We start from the raw sequence: 14,712 nt of genomic DNA on the forward strand, positions 1-14,712 counted from the left end.
CACACACACACATATATATAAAGGGGCAGGCTGCAGCCACCCTGCCACACATACATATATATATGTATGTATGTGTGTGTGTGTGTGTATAGCAAAAATGCATTAGAATTAAATGAAATCTCTTGTGCAGATATACTAGGAACACTCATTTGTTTTATCTAACACTCCTCTAGCACTTCCTGAAGTATGTCCCAGGTACTGCTCTAAGCATTCGATGTACCAATGAGGTAGTTGCTATTACTACCTCTGTTTCACAGAGAAAGCAACTGAAGAACAAATGGATTAAGTAACTTGACAAGGGTCACATGGCTTGTAATTGGCAGAGGCAAGATTAAAACCAGTCAGGCTTGCTACAGAATCTGCACTCTCAACTACAATCCAAAGCTGCCTGCCATAATGATGGCTTCCATTATTATTGTTATCGTGATCATTGTCCTCATCACTATTATTATCATTATGACTACAACCAGGGGCACTTGGAAGACCTGGAATCAACTGGAGATAAGCGGCCCATAGGGTGCTAGTTAGGCACAGAGCATCAGGGAGGCAAATCCAGCCCTTTCCTTTCATTTTGTATCACAAAGCCTGTGGGCAGACATTATCACAAATGAACAGCCTAAAGCCAATGCCACAACAGCTCAGCATCCTCAGCTCTGTTCAATGGTAAGTGTTCACGTAGCCCAAGGGCTCAAGGCCATTGCAAGCCGTTGCATCTTCCTATAATGCTAAAATGTTCACTCTTGTTCAGATCTTCCCCATACCTTAGGTTGGTAGGGCAGCTCTAATGACAAAATTAATTTACAGAGGAAAAACATTTTTATTAAAAGATAGCTCTTTTAGCCAGACACATACCTGCTGTCTCCACTACTACGTAAGCTGAGGCAGGAGGATCACGTGAGACCAGGAGTTGGAGACTGTGATGAGCTGTTATTGCAACTGTGACTAGTCACTGCACTCCAGCCTGGGCAACATAGAGAGACGCTGCCTCTTAAAAAAAAAAAAAAAGACAGCTCTTTTTAAGTGCTCTTTCATTATGTAGATGGCAATAACAAATTTTCTCCCTTTTTAAAGAGGAAATGCTACTGAGCATCTCTCAAAGAAGATGGCAATGTTTTCCTCCTCTCAGAAGCAGGAAAACAATGTAAAATTATCACTGTGGGGAAAAAAAAGCTCACCTGCTACAGTCATCAGCTAAGTTTATTTGAAAGAAATCCTAGCTTGTCAACTTTGCTTTCCTCAGTGAATGTCCCTGAGAGTAGCGGGATTTAGGGATTTCAGGAAAATGTGGAAGTAACTCTGTTTAGCTCAGCTCTATGGACAGAGGATGGGGAAAGAAGAGGGTGGTAGTCCCATATCAAGGTCTGTTGCTCAACCTCGAAAACAGAGACTCATACTTACTCACAGATGATTTTGATACAACTGTTGGCAAAACAATAGGAAACTACATAGAACATGTCTTTATTTTCTAAAGACTAACCAGAAAGAATGATTTAGTTAAAATTTTCATGATTGTCACCATAATTCATTTCTTATCAAGAGCTACCCATAGCTAGAAAAAATGGAAACTCAACTAAAAACAGAGAAATATTCCTGAAAGGTGCATGTAGGCTCTTCTCCCCGTCCCCTGCCTATTTATAATGCTTATCAGTGAATGCATCCACTATGCCTATGATGCTCCGAGAGTGGTTGGATGCTTTTATCATCCAACCTGGAAATATGTGAATGTAAAGCCATAATGTAACACATAGGAACACACCCTTTGCCTAGGAACATACCCTTTCATGTACTTACATTTGAGACTAAATAAAAAGTCTCTGCAAATTTCATGAAATTATTTAAATACAAGGCACACTTGCAAACTATAATCATTTTGCATCTCAATGAAAGACACAGAATCATCATCAAAATTGCAATATCTAGTTTTAATGGTACCGGATTACATTAAAATAGTATTACTATTTCAGAATCAAAAAGAAAAAAATATAAGTAAAAAGGCAAGACAAATATTTTTTCATGTTAAAGTCCTGATAGGAGACTTTGCTTTGTAGATTTAGGCATCAGGGAAGAATTTCCACATCAGAAATGCCAGCCGTTTTCCCATTTTCCTACAAGAAAGAATATTATGTACAGATCTTAATAATTCAGTTCACTAGAAATTTTTCTGATTCTCCTTCCTCCTATTTTAAAAAGTTTCATGTAGTAACCATGGAAAAAGAAAAAGGCACGTATTGATAATCTGAGATTGGTGATTTTTTTTTTTTTTAAAGAATTAGTATGTCAAAAGCATATGCTGTGCCTCATGGCCAATATGGAAATGTCAGGGGTTTAATTGGCAGCTGTGAATAGCAGCACCTGCAAACAGCTCAGGGCTTGTTCCTGTGGTCTGGCAACATTCTTACTTTATGCTTTAAATAAAGGCTTACTCACTGGGACAGAAATAACTGACAATGGATGATTGATGATTGCCCATCGCGCAATGGCTGACATCTACCATTCACCAGGTCTGTTTACGAGCGCACGCCCAGATTTCATTAACAGGGGCATGACATCCAGGAGTGGGCCTGCCACAGATGGCCAGTCAGTAATCTAGTTCAAAACACCTAGAAGCGACCAAGATTTGTTAATCTGGAAAAATAGATGGTTGCAGATTCAGAATGCCTTAGGAAGATGATTTTCAAAATTCCCCTTTCTTTTTTTTCTGCTTGTGTTCTTTTGTCAATGTGTTTGGTTTCAAGTTCAATGTCAGGTTACATTTCACTGATTCTTATTCCATACTGACTCTGCATTTGAAAGATGCGATGGCAGAAAGAGGTATACAGGGAGTTATATTTCTAATCATTAATTTGTAACACTAACGTCTGGGGGACTAGTCAAGCTTTGAGTATAGTCAATTTACTATTTCAATTAGGGGGGCAAGAAAAGTGCAAAGAAATAAATCCACAGTGCATATATATGGCTAACGTGAATTTTCACACCTGGACATTCGTCAGCCTACAGCGCACCTCCAGGTACAGCCAAAAAACACATCAGCAAATGTGGTATACTGCACATTTTCAAATAGCAAACCTTTCCAAATAAACACTGCTAAATTAAAGCAGCTTTGCACTCTTCAATAAAACAGCCCATAGTATCTTGGGCTGACATGTTGTAGTATGAGACTAACACTTAGTGTTACTTTTCTTCTTCCTGTTTCTCCTTCCTGTTTCTCCTTCCCAAGGTCTCTTTTTCCCAGCTACAATGCTTTGTGGTACACATATACCTTGATTATTATTTTTCTCCAGTTAAGGATTAATCTCCTCTGATGCACTTACAAACCTTTTCATGGTTAGTGACTGGACCATGGGTTTGTTTGTTTGTTTGCTTGTTGGTGGGTTTTATTTTTGACCTACCTTTTGTACAGTGACAGTTCCTACATCCTGTTTGGGAAACGTGATGTCTTTGTCTTAAGTAATGAGGTCTTCCCCTAGAATTTTGCTCATTGCCTTTTCAACCACTTGGGAACCTATTTCTACAAATAGTTGTATTCTAGGCATTTCATTAGCAAAACTTGAATAAAGTAGCCTATTTGTTTTTAGCCCTTTCTGAGTCTTACTGTATTCTCCTGAGGAAAATAGGGCAGGGATCATTTTCCTGTCATTTCAGTGCGAGAAAAGCTATACCAAGAGAAGTCGAGCAACTGGAACCACATCCCACAACTTTAGCTAGTACAAGAGCCTCTACAAGCATCCAGGACTCACATGTGGCACTTGAGGGATCTTTCCACTGGGCTGTTTGGGTGTGAGGACTGGATGGCATAGATCACCTGCTTATTGGGGTCCTCAATGAATGTGCAACCACAGCCAGAGAATGGCTGCCCTGCCAAAGTCCTAATTCAATCCCAGTGTGCGTAGCAGTGAACAAAATGGAGTCCCTAGCATGTGCCAAAGGGCATGCTCTTTGCCATTCAGAACATTACTGCAAAATAAGAAAAGTCTGCCTTGCCTCTGAAATTGCTACCTTTGAATATGCATCCATCTTGGCTTTCTAAGTACTTTTTGTTTTGTTTTGTTTTGCTGTACAATCTGCTGTCTCTCCTTTTGTTTAATTGCATTCAGTTTTACAATTTCTCCCAGGAAAAGCAGCTAATTATAATATATTTTAGCACAGAGAGAGGCAGGTGTTAGATAAGATATAAGAGTCCTAATTTTAGTCTTGATAATTCATGCAGTTTAGCTGGATCTCAATGTAAAGTCATCAGCCTGGGTGTGTGATCTCATCATTTTAGGCTTTCTGAAATTTGCATGGGATCATGTGACTACAGATTTGCACTTTGAGCTTGTAAATGACAAAGTGATGGCAATAATTGAAATGGTTGAGTTGTAATCTTGTGTCCAAGGAAATATGGTCCAATGGTAAATCCAAATAAATTGAACATGGGAAGTGCATTTGGATAAGATCTTTTGGATAAGCAGCCAGACTCCTTGGGGTTGAACCCTGTCTGTACATTTACTATCTGTGTGACCTTGGGCAAGTCATTTAAACTCTCTGTGCTTCTGTTTCTTTATCTAAAAATTTAGGATAGGCCGGGCATGGTGGCTCACGCCTGTAATCCCAGCACTTTGGGAGGCTGAGGCGGGCGGATCACGAGGTCAGGAGATCAAGAGCATCCTGGCTAACACGGTGAAACCCCGTCTGTACTAAATATACAAAAAATTAGCCGGGCATGGTGGTGGGTGCCTGTAGTCCCAGCTACTTGGGAGGCTGAGGCAGGAGAATGGCATGAACCCAGGAGGCAGAGCTTGCAGTGAGCCGAGATCGTGCCACTGCACTCCACCTGGGCAACACAGCGAGACTCCGTCTCAAAAAAAAAAAAAAAAAAAAAAAAGGATAGTGTCAGTATATATCTGTAGGTCATTGTGGGGATTAAATGAGGTAAGTTATGTAGAACTCATCACAATACCTGGGTCATAGCTAGGTATCCATATTCTTATTTTCAGGGAATAACTGTATTGCAAAAGCCTAAGATTTTTGGAACAACAGCAACAGCAGCAAAGGCAGAAATTACAGAAATATCCAGAAGCAAATTCTCCTCTAACAAATATTGGCATTTTAGAACATATCTGAAACAAATGTTTGCTTTTGAGATGAGTAGTTTCCCCAGTACTGAGATCATCTTCGTTTCCATGGACATGGCATTGACAGTCAAAATATCCAATTATATCCGTGGTAATACTCCTCTGGTTCTTCTGATGTGTTTGTGTGTGTCTCTGTGTGTGCTTTTGTGCATGTAGGACTTCCTTTCAGGGTCAGAGATAGTAGGGGGCAGTGTCATGTAGACCAAACAACCAAACGACTTACTGAATTTTTTTCATCCCTACTGGTTGTTTTAGGTAGGGACAGCTCTGGCCCAACTCTGTTGACTGTAGCTTCTGAGCTGTTCTCACAGGGCCTACAGGGGAGTTACTGATTGTTTTCCCAGGAATCTGCCAAGTGCGGTGGTGTATGATGGAACATGCCGCTTCCCTATCTCTGGAATCTGAGTATGAGTTGAGAACAATGATCATATCTGCTAATGAGTAATTAAAAACAATTTCAAGACTGCCTCTAACCTCTGCATTTGTGAACGCCACCCTTCCTTAAATGCTATACCGAGGTTCTTTGCTGAGGCTCAAAGTCTTCCATTCCTCTTTCTGACTCCAAATTCAATCAATCAAGTCTTCCTTTCTAGTAGTTCTCATATTTATTTTATTCACTCTCTCTTCACTTCCCTAGTTAAGATCCACATTGTCTTTCATTTGGACTATATAATGACCACCCATAGAGCTTTCCTGATTCTAATCTCTCTCCCTTGAAATCCCTAATCCAGCCTCCAAAGTGCCTCTAGAGTAATCTTTTTTAAATCACAAACTTTTTTCATGGTTCACCATTGCCCAGAGAATGAAAGCCAAGTTTCTTTGTATTACACAAAAGGCTTTGCATGATTTAGTTCCTGACAGCATGGCCAGCCTCATCTCCCTCTTCTTGCTGCCTGCGTTCTAACTACACAAAACTGTTTGAAGTTTTATATCTCTGTCTTCCCTTTTTCTCTCTCTGGTGTTTCATTCTTTAATGCTCTCCTAAATATTATTTCCTATGTACAAATCATCTTCCTTTTGTGACTCTTAGCATGCTTCTATTAATATTTTAAGATTTGCTCGTGCCTGTAATCCCAGCACTTTGGGAGGCCAAGGTGGGTGGATCACAAGGTCAGGAGTTCAAGACCCTCCTGGCCAACATGGTGAAACCCCATCTCTATTAAAAACACAAAAATTGCTGTGTGCCTGTAATCCCAGCTACTCATGAGGCTGAGGCAGAAGAATTGCTTGAACCCAGGAGGCGGAGGTTGTAGTGAGCCGAGATTGCACCACTGCACTCCAGCCTGGCGACACAGCAAGACTCTATCTCAAAAAAAAAAAAAAAAAAAAAAAAACAGACTTTTTCTTCGGTTTACCTTTTCCTTGACTTCTACAGAAAAAAAAAAAAAAAATGTCATTCCTTCCTCTGGGCTATTTTTGTACAGATACAAGTAAGATTTGTACGCTGTATGGTGTTTGCTTGCTTGTTTTACATCTGTTTCCTTTACTGCATAGTACGTCTTTGAATGTGGGACCATTTCATTCATTTTTATTTCTACCATCATTATCATGGCCTTTAGGTACAAGGTAGATATCCAATGTGCATTGTGAACAGTTATTAATAGTTTTGTAGTAATTCAAAGATTCATCTAGACAACTATATATAACATTGGATAAGAATTGAAAGTTCTGGCTTGGGCAAATGAAGCATTTATTGAGAAACATGCCTTAAATTGAAATAACTCTTCATCTGATGCCTTTGACGATGCAACCCAGGCAAATATTTGCTTACTATTCTCACAAATTCTATAACTCATCAAACTTAATTAAATGGTTAGAATCTGACAATTTCGCGCCAATCTTGACCACGCGTTCTGTTTTAACGAGCGGGCTCGGAGGTGCTCCAGCTGCTGTCATGGTTCGTTCGCTAAACTGCATCGTCGCTGTGTCCCAGAACATGGGCATCGGCAAGAACAGGGACCTGCCCTGGCCACTGCTCAGGAATGAATTCAGATATTTCCAGAGAATGACCACAACCTCTTCAGTAGAAGGTAAACAGAATCTGGTGATTATGGGTAAGAAGACTTGGTTCTCCATTCCTAGAAGAATTGACCTTTAAAGGGTAGAATTAATTTAGTTCTCAGCAGAGAACTCAAGGAACCTCCACAAGGAGCTCATTTTCTTGCCAGAAGTCTGGATGATGCCTTAAAACTTACTGAACAACCAGAATTAGTAAATAAAGTAGACATGATTTGGATAGTTGGTGGCAGTTCTGTTTATAAGGAAGCCATGAATCACCCAGGCCATCTTAAACTATTTGTGACAAGGATCATGCAAGACTTTGAAAGTGACGCCTTTCTTCCAGAAGTTTATTTGGAGAAATATAAACTTCTACCAGAATACCTAGGTGTTCTCTCTGATGTCCAAGAGGAGAAAGGCATTAAGTACAGATTTGAAGTATATGAGAAGAATGATTAATATGAAGGTGTTTTCTGGTTTAAATTGTTCCCCCTCCCTCTCAAAAAAGTATGTATTTTTACATTAGAAAAAAAGTATTTTGTTGACTTTAGATCTATAATTATTTCTAAGCCACTTGTTTTTATTCCCCACTTGACTCTATCAGACACCACTTATGAAACATTCTTGCTATAAATAAGTGCTTCTCCAAGACCCCGACTGAGTCCCCAGCACCTGCTACAGTGAGTTGCCTTTCCACACCCATCACATGTGACACTCTTGCCAGTCCTTGACATTGTCGGGCTTTTCAAATGTTGGTAATATTTATTAAAGATGAAGATCCACATACCCTTCAACTGAGCAGTTTCACTAGTGGAAATACCAAAAGCTTCCTACGTGTATATCCAGAGGTTTGTAGATAAATGTTGCAGCCTTGTTTGTAACAGTGAAAAATTGAAAACAACCTGGAAGTCCAGGGATGGGAAAATGAGTATGTTTCTGTCTTAGATTGGGGAACCCAAAGTAGATTCCAAGACTGAAATTTCAGTGAAAGCAGTTTATTTGCTAGGTCATACCAGAAACCATCGGTTGAGGTATGGAAAAACTGAACTGAGAAGGTAAGAAAACCAGTTTAAAGTCAGCGAGCAGGTTCTCACTGGTAACAAGCTCCATACTGCTGAGATACAGGGAAATGGAGGGGAGAAAACTGGAGTATTGATTCCTCTCTCTCCTTGGTTGTCAGCTCCCTGTCCTGTGTGTGAGCGGAACGTACTCCAGCTGCTCTATAGTAAGTCCCAGGTGTTTGCAGTAAGAAGCTGCTGGCATGCACGGGAACAGCGAATGCCAAACACTTAAAGCAATTCCATGTTTAAGTATGTAAGTGCTCCATACACACACACACGCACACACACACACACACACACACACACATATATATATATATATATATATATATATTTTAGACAGTTTCGCTCTTGTTGCCTAGGCTGGAGTGCAGTGGTGCAATCTCAGCTCACTGTAACCTCCGCCTTCCCAAATTCAAGCAATTCTCCTGCCTCAGGCTCCCAAGTAGCTGGGACTAGGTGCATGCCACCATGCCCAGATAAATTTTTGTATTTTGTGTTTTTGGTAGAGATGGGATTTCACCATGTTGGTAAGGCTGGTCTCAAACTCCTGACCTCAAGTGATTCGCCCACCTCAGCTTCCCAAAGTGCTAAGATTATGGGTGTGAGCCACCACACCTGGCACATCTTCATTCTTTTTGTGTAGTAAAAAGAATAAAACCACACATGGTTTATTTGAAATATTCTATAATTTAAAAAAATACAGAAGCAGGAAAACCAATTCTAAGTTCAAGTGAGGGATGATGGTTGCTTGAACCAAAGGGTTGCATGTAGTAAGAAATTGTGATTTAAGATATATTTTAAAGTTGTAAGTAGCAGGATATTCTGATGGAGTTTGACTTTGGTTTTGGGCCCACTGAGTTTGAGATGCCTTTGAGAAATGAAGGAAGTAGAGAGAGAATAAAAGAAAAACTAGCTGGGCACAGTGGCTCACACCTGTAATCCTAGCACTTTGGGAGGCCAAGGCAGATGGATCACTTGAGAACAGCTTGGGCAGCATGGCGGGGCCCCGTCTCTACAAAAAACACAAAAATTAGCTGGGCATTGTGGTGCACACCTGTATTCCCATCTACTCAGGGAGCTGAGATGGAAGGATCAATTGAGCCCATGAGTCCAAGGCTGCAGTGAGTCATAATTGTGCCACTGCACTCCAGCCTGGGTGACAGAAGAGACCTTGTCTTGAAAAGGAATCTGAAAACAATGGAACCGTGCCTTCAGAATTCTAGAAAGTTATTTTCAACTGATAAATCTATATTCACTCAAATAAGCAAGGGTGAAGGTAAAATACATTTTTAGACAAGCAAAGACTCAGGGGTTGCCTCCATGTACCCTTTTTTGGGAAGCTATTGGAGAAAATACTCCAGAAAGTGAAGGAGTACACAAACCAGAGAATGACATAGATCCAGCAAATAGGATCCAACACAGGCAATATTCCAGCTATGGAGCTGACTTTAAAAAGAAACAGTAAAAATATTAATAGGTTAGCTGGGTGGAATGGCCCATGCCTGTAGTCCCAGCTACTCAGGAGGCTCAGCAAGAGGATGTCTTGAGCCCAAGAGTTCCAGACAAGCCTGGCTACCTTAGTGAGATCCCTTCTCTTAAAAATAATAAATTATTGCCAAATTTGGGGCATTTGGAAAGAAGTTCATTGAAGATAAAGCAAAAGTAAAAAAATAAGGGGGAAGGGTTGGTTAGGCAATCATTAATTCTAGGGCAGAAAGAAGTACAGGATAGGAAGAGCATAATATGCTGTTTTTCTCAACAAGGAGCAATACATACACAGTCATAATGATGTGGTGACTGCTTAGCCCCAAAATATGGTAACCACTTTGGGACAATATGGGAGGAAGTGAAGATAGTGATGGTGTAAGAGCTAAATCCTCACCTGTCATATCCAGAAATCACTATATAATGTATAAAATAATCAAGAAATGACTAAGTAGTTATGTGAGGAAAAAAACAGAGGACATTGCTGGAAGAGTTAGAAGTCATTGCTCTGGAGAATTAGGAGGGATGGGGCAGGGGACTGTTAGGATGCATTATAAACTGAAGAGGCTTTTAAAATTTTTATGTATTAATATATGCATTCACTTGAAAAACTAAAAAAGTAACAATTTGGAAAACCCCATGAAGGTAACTAACAGAAGGAAAAACTAAGAGAATGAAAAGTGTTTGCCTCTGGAAAGAACAACTGGCAGGACTGTTGTTTTCATTGTAAGACTTTTGGAGCCATTTAATTGTACTTAACCATTTTAATCTATTTCTTGAATAAGAACAATTCTATCTTAATAAAGAGTTACACTTGTTCATAAAAAAAATAGTTAGAATCTTATCCTTGTAATTAGTGCTTGCACTTGAAAACTTTAAAAATAATGTCAATAATGACTAATAAGCTTTGAGCTTTTTGGTTTACGTGGTTCAGTCTCTAATTGTTGGGAGATTGCTATAGTCCTATCCTTTTGCAACACTGTGTATTTTGTATGAAAGTGACTTTTCCTCTTATTTCAGAGGGAGGAGAACATTCAAAACAATTACTAAGGAGAGAATATCTAAAATAATTAGGGAACAAACTTTGAGGACTCAAGAACAAGCACATGTCATCACCTCTCAAGATGGGCATATCTGGAAGGCCTGTGTTTTTCTTATTGCTGCAGTGGGGGACCCATGTCCTCCACACCCAAGCCTCTTAAAGCTTATAGAGTAGAAAATTCCTCGCAATTTTCATTAAGAACCATTATATCAAGGGAACCATCATTCAGCTATAACAGATTGCTTTGCAGTGTAATGTTTTTCATCTTGAGGCAAATGTTTCTTCAATCATTTTTTTAAAGGGAGAAAGTAAGTAGTTATTTTGAATGCATGTAAAATGCAAATAAAGTGACTATGGATGTTTGGGGAGCTCATACAATAGTAAGTCCAAAACAACTTTGATTTAAAAATTGAACATTGGCAAGTGATCAATCAACACTGGCCTCTAATTGCTTTTAGTGTCTTGACTAAATAAAAATGTTATTTTAGTGGCAGAGACATTTCACCTTGAAAAGTGGCCATGGAGCATGCACAATGACTACAAGGATGTTTTCCCCAGAATACATAATCCACACCCTCAGCTTCATGCACATGCTGGATACTGCCTGCCTGTGATTGACATAAGGCATTTTAATTTAAAAATGTTTTTCAAAGTGCCTAAACATATGTTTATTCACTATAGCTATTGAGTAATATTACATAGAAATGCAAAATCTTGAAAGGAAAGTTGACTCTGTGCAGGGCCACACAATGGAATATAATGGAAACCAGAAAAGGAGAGGACTTGAGTCATTTTGTAGGCAAGGCAAAAAAAAAAAAAAAAAAAAAAAAAGAAAAGAAAAGAAAAGAAATCCTTTGACAATTCAGTCATGTTAAAATTGGGAGACAATACTGACATGAGAAATACAGTTGATGTTAAGACAGTAGAGTCCTTCTTCATCATTGCAGGTCTAGGACAGCTCTTACAGCTGTGTCTGCCCTCTCACAGGGTGATATGTGGCTCTCCTTAGAGGGTGGTATGAGCTCCGAAGAGAACATCAGTGCAGGATCTTAGTTAATTTCCTTTTGCCCAGGTATCTGTGTCATAGTGATTTTAAATTTTCTAGGAGACAGCTTAATGGTGAGAGCCTTAGCTACACAACACCGCAACTCACCAAACCTCAAGGCAAAGTGCTCACCCGACAGAGAATGTATGTGGTCCCTTCCTGGTAGAGCCTTTGTGCCAGAATCCAGCCTTATGCACCTGCACCACCCTTTCTGTCCCAGAAGGGCCTTCACCAACTTGCATGATGTGGTGTGCTTGGCCACGACTGTTTGTTGTGGTGTGTGCTAGGTGTTCAACTGTTCAAAACAAACAAAGATTCAGCTCTCCTCCCAGTGTCCTGTGGGAGTGGTAGTGACAGATATTGGATGGTTCTAAATACAGATATCAGAATGTCTAAAATAAGATGCATAGAATATGATCCAAGTGAGATGCAGCGCTTCAACCATATAGCCTGTGCCCCAATTATTTATGGCAAATAATGAGCTAGATCTGATCTAGCTCCTCTTCCAGAGGCAATATAGTCCATTTCTTTTCTTTTACTTTTTCTTTTTTTTTTTTTTTTTTGGAGATGGAGCCTTGCTCTGTCCCCCAGGCTAGAGTGCAGTGACAAGATCTTGATCTCAGCTAACTGCAACCTCCACCTCCAGGGTTCAAGCGATTCTCCTACCTCAGCCTCCCAAATAGCTGGGATTACAGGCACATGCCACCATATCCAGCTAATTTTTAAATTTTTTTTAGTAGACAGGGTTTCACCATGTTGGCCAGACTGGTCTTGAACTCCTTGCCTCAGGTGATCTGCCCACTTCAACTTCCCAAAGTGCTGGGATTACAGGCATGAGCCATTGCGCCTGACCAATACAGTTAATTTATTATGAACTCCTGTGACATTGATGATTTGTCTATATCAGTGGTTCCCAATTAAACTGACAGGAGCCTGGCACTGTGATGGCCTGGGGAGAAGGGTGGCAAAAATAACCCAGTATTGCAATTCTGCTATCAGCTAATGGGGCCTCTTTTGCTGAAACCTTGGATTTTTAATAGCAGTGATAGCCTCTGAGAATCACCTTGGGGTTTTGGGGGAAGTAAAGTTGAAAAACGACTCTTGGATACTAAACTTGTTTAGGGCAGGAGTATGGTTTGCTATAACTTCATTGAGGATGGGAATATTTGGTCAGAAACAACACTTTACTATACCTCCATTGAGCATCCAATTGTCCTCCAACTGGTTGACAAAGTGAAATTTTTCATAGAGCTTCAAATCCAGTCTTCTGGTCTCGAGGTCTGGAAAGTAGGGCTCTTGTTCCAACTTTGGGCCACTAAAGAGTTTTCAAACCTTGGTATTTCCCCCTGAAGCTGCTGTAGAATCTTCAGCTCCACTGCACTGGAGGACCAATGAAGGCCGGTTTTCTGCAAGTATGAAGAGTACCTTTTTAGATTCCACCTTCTTCATTTGTAAAATGATGTTAGCAATGTGCTATTACCAAAATGATGTTACCATGATGATTCCTAAGGCTCCTTCTGCTCTGTCACAAATCATTCCATGATTCTGATTACCATTCTCTGTAAGACTTTCTGTTATTGTTCTGGGATGGGATACTTGAAAGAATATTTCTCATCTAGTTAGAAGCTGATCATTTTAAATTCTCTTTAGACAAATGTTTCTTTCATGTCGTGCACCATTTTCAAATGCAATTTGGGGCCGCTTTTTTCTTCTTGGATCTGAGATGGATCACACGGGTTTGCCCCTAGTCTTCATACACACAAGCAAACCAGGGTCTGGGAGATTTATAGTTTACATCATCATCATCATCATAGTCATCATCCTCATCCTCATCATCTTGTTGTTGTTTTTTTCCCCCCTCCAGATTTAATCTAGCAGACCACACTGACCTGGCTTAAGAATTTTTCAAATATAAATGATCTAAATGTTACTTTACTTGGCAAAACAAAGGCAGAGTAAGCAATTTTCTCAAATCTCTCTTCAGGCATGCCTTATAAGGAAGATTTTCTTTCTGGGGGGATTTAGACTCTCATTAATCTATTTCTTCTTTCAACAATAAAATGAAAAATGGAATGAGATTATCAAAATGGATAGTCTGGTGTGGACCTGATAACATGCTTTTGAAAAGTGGTTTACATTTGACATCAGTTAAGCTCCTTGGGCCAAGGCATCTCAGGTCTGCTATGTGGGGCCTGGACTCCACTCCCAGCATGGTCACAAATATGCTTTATTGGTTTCAAAGGCCTCTCAAGCCAGTTGGAAGGATGAATGAATTCCTAGGGCAGTAAGTATTAAGTCATTGCCAAAACTATAAATATCTCCTTACCCTATCTTATGGAGAACTTACACAAAGACATTTTTGTGCAGTATGCCTTTTCCTTAACCTAGATATACGTTTATTTTAAATTTGTATTGTTTTACACATTTTTATACATGGTACAAAATGTAGGTAGTATAGAGTGAGGAATATAGATATTTAAAACTCGACGCATCTCTCTTTGTGCCCTTTGGCACACAGAGTCTGACTGCTTCTTCTGTAAGGATTTTTAATAATCTTGAAGGAGTAGAAAATTCTGTGTTTCCTGCAATTGCAAGGACAACGGCAGTTTAAAAAGCCAAGATATAACTTCAAAATAATCATTTCAAAGTAAGTATTCAGAACGTAGAGTAGTTTAAAGAAAAACAACAAGCTGACAGCAACGCACCTTATAGTATTCACTGGCTTTAAAACCTGTGCTTACAATTGAAAGTGAGATTAGCAGAAGTGACTGAATCCATGCTAGGGGAGACATGGTTGGGACATAGACGTCATCCCTATGTTCCACTCAACTCATTAAAAATTTCTTGATCACTCCTCACACTCTTCATTCCATTCTCTCAACATCAGATTTGTGGACTAAACCATTAAATAAATTACCTTTTCCTAATGTTCTTTAACAAAAGTGGAACCCAGTACTGCTCAAT

General features: G+C 39.7%; 1 pseudogene across 1 annotated transcript; it reads left to right on the forward strand.

Moving 5' to 3' along the window:
• Nucleotides 1-6,484: 6,484 nt before the first annotated feature.
• On the forward strand, nt 6,485-8,479 carry LOC101004730 (annotated as a pseudogene). The gene has a single exon (XR_004178419.1). The product of XR_004178419.1 is annotated as a dihydrofolate reductase pseudogene (transcript).
• The last annotated feature ends 6,233 nt before the right edge of the window (nt 8,480-14,712 follow it).

The sequence above is a fragment of the Papio anubis genome, chromosome 14, assembly GCF_008728515.1.
Source record: "Papio anubis isolate 15944 chromosome 14, Panubis1.0, whole genome shotgun sequence".
In the NCBI taxonomy this organism is placed as follows: domain Eukaryota; kingdom Metazoa; phylum Chordata; class Mammalia; order Primates; family Cercopithecidae; genus Papio; species Papio anubis.